This window comes from Helianthus annuus, chromosome 6, assembly GCF_002127325.2.
Source record: "Helianthus annuus cultivar XRQ/B chromosome 6, HanXRQr2.0-SUNRISE, whole genome shotgun sequence".
NCBI lineage: Eukaryota > Viridiplantae > Streptophyta > Magnoliopsida > Asterales > Asteraceae > Helianthus > Helianthus annuus.
In genome coordinates this window covers 23,235,559-23,240,123 of record NC_035438.2, presented here as the reverse complement: position 1 = coordinate 23,240,123, position 4,565 = coordinate 23,235,559, and positions in this window count along the sequence as shown.

Below are 4,565 nucleotides of genomic sequence, written 5' to 3'. Positions count from 1 at the left end.
GTGGATAGCCTAGAAAAACTCCAGGTTTCCCTTTCATTACGAATTTATCTCCTTTTGTCTCTGTACTTTTGTAGTATGCAAGACAACCAAAAACCCTCATGTACTCGTAATCAGGTTTTTCGTTGTACAATATTTCATATGGCATCTTGTGTCCAATAACATCCGATGGCATTCGGTTTATCACATGCGTAGCCGTTAGGATGCATTCACCCCAAAATCTTATGGGCAAGTTTGCCTCAAATCTTAATGCTCGTGTTGTTTCCAACAAGTGTCTGTGCTTTCGTTCCACCACGCCGTTTTGTTGTGGCGTATGTGGACAAGTTGTTTCAAGCACCATTCCTTGTTTCGCATAAAAGTCGAGCATATGATTTGAGATAAATTCTCCTCCGTTGTCACATCTAATTCTTTTGATATTTTTCTCAAATTGTATTTGCACCATTTTGTGAAAAAATTCGAGACACGTGCTTGCCTCGTGTTTGTGTTTGAGGAGAAACACCCAAGTTGCTCGACTAAAGTCGTCGACTGTTGTTAAAAAATAGCTTGCACGTGTAAAAGAAGGTGTGCGGTATTTGCCCCATATATCACAATGCAATAAATCAAAGCAAGCATGTGTTTTAGTTGTACTAACAGGAAATGGTAGTCTAGCAAACTTGGCTTTAATACATGAATCACAAAAACCTTTAGACTTCAAAGTGGAATTTTTGAGGAAATCAACATGTTGTAGTTTGGAATTTGATGGGTGGCCTAACCTTTTGTGCATGTGCTAAGCGTTGTCATCATGGCTTGCCTCCTGTCTCCCATCAACTCCATCTCGTATAGGCCATTTTTGTATTGACCTACTCCAATCAATGCCCTTGAACGTAAGCTCCGCATAACAACAAAATCTGGGAAAAAGGTTACAGCACATTCGAGATCTCGTGACAATCTACCAACTGATAATAAATTGCACTTAAACTTGGGAACATAAAGAACATCTTTAAGCATCATCCCGTTAGGCATAATGTAATTTCCTCTACCCTCAACGGCGATGGCTTCACCATTGGGTATAGTAACGGGCGGTTCATAACCTCTTTTTGTCTTGTCTCTTAGTGACGAATCATCAAAAATAATATGTTCGGTTGCTCCGGAGTCGATGATCATTTTTCCTTCTCTACAAATGTTACCCCCTGTGTTGGCTCTCGGTGAGTTTTCTTCATCGATTTTTCCTTCTCTGCTTCTGAATATCTTCAAAAGTTGTTGATATTGTGCCTCTGTTATTCCTGGAATAGGACAGGCCATTTGATTATCACATGCGTAGCCGTTAGGATGCATTCACCCCAAAATCTTATGGGCAAGTTTGCCTCAAATCTTAATGCTCGTGTTGTTTCCAACAAGTGTCTGTGCTTTCGTTCCACCACGCCGTTTTGTTGTGGCGTATGTGGACAAGTTGTTTCAAGCACCATTCCTTGTTTCGCATAAAAGTCAAGCATATGATTTGAGATAAATTCTCCTCCGTTGTCACATCTAATTCTTTTGATATTTTTCTCAAATTGTATTTGCACCATTTTGTGAAAAAATTCGAGACACGTGCTTGCCTCGTGTTTGTGTTTGAGGAGAAACACCCAAGTTGCTCGACTAAAGTCGTCGACTGTTGTTAAAAAATAGCTTGCACGTGTAAAAGAAGGTGTGCGGTATTTGCCCCATATATCACAATGCAATAAATCAAAGCAAGCATGTGTTTTAGTTGTACTAACAGGAAATGGTAGTCTAGCAAACTTGGCTTTAATACATGAATCACAAAAACCTTTAGACTTCAAAGTGGAATTTTTGAGGAAATCAACATGTTGTAGTTTGGAATTTGATGGGTGGCCTAACCTTTTGTGCATGTGCTAAGCGTTGTCATCATGGCTTGCCTCCTGTCTCCCATCAACTCCATCTCGTATAGGCCATTTTTGTATTGACCTACTCCAATCAATGCCCTTGAACGTAAGCTCCGCATAACAACAAAATCTGGGAAAAAGGTTACAGCACATTCGAGATCTCGTGACAATCTACCAACTGATAATAAATTGCACTTAAACTTGGGAACATAAAGAACATCTTTAAGCATCATCCCGTTAGGCATAATGTAATTTCCTCTACCCTCAACGGCGATGGCTTCACCATTGGGTATAGTAACGGGCGGTTCATAACCTCTTTTTGTCTTGTCTCTTAGTGACGAATCATCAAAAATAATATGTTCGGTTGCTCCGGAGTCGATGATCATTTTTCCTTCTCTACAAATGTTACCCCCTGTGTTGGCTCTCGGTGAGTTTTCTTCATCGATTTTTCCTTCTCTGCTTCTGAATATCTTCAAAAGTTGTTGATATTGTGCCTCTGTTATTCCTGGAATAGGACAGGCCATTTGATCATCACAGATCATGATTAGAGGATCTTCTAAGACCGCTCTGATACCATAATAGAAGACATTATGGTAAAAGATCAAAAGGTGTATTAATGGGGTTAGTGAATGTTGTTTTCTTATATCACAAAACCAAAAAGGAATAAGAATATATAGGCCATAGAAACGTGAATAAGGGCATGATCATAGGAGCCATCTATGGTAGGTGATAAAGAGATTAGCACAATATATGGGAGAAAATAATGTCTATCTTCATAAATCAAGTATGAGATTATGTAATATTGTGTAATTATTTGTATATTTAGTTTCCTAGTTTATAGGCTCTTGTAACTCTATATATTATTTTACCAATCAATGTAAAAATGTGAGATTGAGTCCTAATATGGTATCAGCCTAATTGGCAATCCTACCCTTTCTTCCCTACCTTCTTCCTTTCTTTTTCCTCTGTTCCACCGTCGCCCTCTGTTTCTTTTCTTACTCCTGCTGCCAACCAACCCTTTCCCCAAAGTATTATTTCTTCTTTCCCCACCAACATTATAAACCCTTGAAATACTGCACCAATCCTTGAAACATTGCACCGTCCATACCCACTACCGAAATTCCTCAAATTGATTACCACCAATCTTATAAACTGCCACTTCCATGGCATCCCCGTTGACCACCCTCACCACCTCCCTACACCCTCTCCTTCACTTTATTCCTCACAAACTCAACTCCTCCAATTATCTTGCATGGAGTCAACAGGTAAAACTTGTTCTCTCCCTCCAAACCCTTCTCGACCATATTGATGGGTCCACAAAACCTCCTGCCGAAACAATCACCACGGTTGATAAAACCACTCCCAATCTAGATTATGCCACCTGGTTAGCCAACGACCAAGCCGTGCGTCTTCTCATTCAGTCATCCCTATCCGAAGAGGCTATGTCCGAGATTATCGGACTCCATACAGCCCGACAAATCTGGCTCTCTCTTGAAACCGCCTATAGCCACCCTTATCTTGATTGTATGCATACCCTCAGAGACAATCTTCGCCTTTTACAAAAGGGATCCTCCACTGTGGCAAAATTTGGACGCAAGTTCAAGGCCCTCTGCGACCAACTCGCTGCCATTGGTCACCCGGTTGATGAAACCGATAAATGTCATTGGTTCCTCTGTGGCTTAGGGCCGGCCTATGAACACTTTTCCACCACATATCATGTCGTAGGCATCTCTTCATTCCGTGAGCTGCTTGTTTAAACCGAAAACCAGGAAATCTTTATGCACTCCCTTCATGGCCAACAGTCTCCGCCCGTAGCCTTTACGGCGCAATCTTCCCGATCCGGTAATTCTCGTTCTAATTCTGGTCCTAATTACTCTAACCGTGGTAGAGGTCGTGGTCTTGGTGCAGGTCGTTGTCGCACTCGTAGACCTCCTCATTGTCAACTATGCAGGACAGACGGTCATTATGCAAACGCATGTCCGAATCTCGCTAGTTTTGCAAAGCAAGCATCGTCTGCCGATGCAAATCTGGCCCATGCTTTTCATGCTCAATGCCATGTCACTGATGAGGACCATCCCGACTGGGCTGGCGATACAGGTGCGTTGGCTCATATGACTCCTTGTCTTAAGGATCTTGATGCCACTTTTCGTTCCTCTAAGCATGACTTTGTTCGTTTTGGTAATGGTCATACATTGCCTGTGACGAATATTGGAACCACATCTCTTACAAAACACATTCATCTAAAAAATGTCCTTGTCGTACCGCATCTTACCAAACGCCTACTCTCTATTAGTAAACTTACCCATGATTCTCCTGTAGATGTCCTTTTCTCTAATAATTTTTTTCATATTCAGGATCGAAAAACAAAGGAGATCCTGGCAAAGGGAATATGTGAGAACGGACTCTACATCCTTCGAGAAGGAAATCGTGCATTCATTGCTTCCTACTCGGATCATCATCTCAAAGCCTCCTTTGACAAATGGCACGCACGCCTTGGTCACGTGTCGCTTGATATTATTTCTAGATTGCATAGATATGGTTCTTTATTTGTTACTTCACTTTTACCTAAACCTACAGTTTGTTCCCCATGTCAATTATCTAAATCTAAACGTTTGCCTTTTGTTTTGAATGAAAACGTTCTTTGCATGCTCTTGATTTGATACATTGTGATTTGTGGGGTGCTGCGCCCGTTACTTCCTCACATGG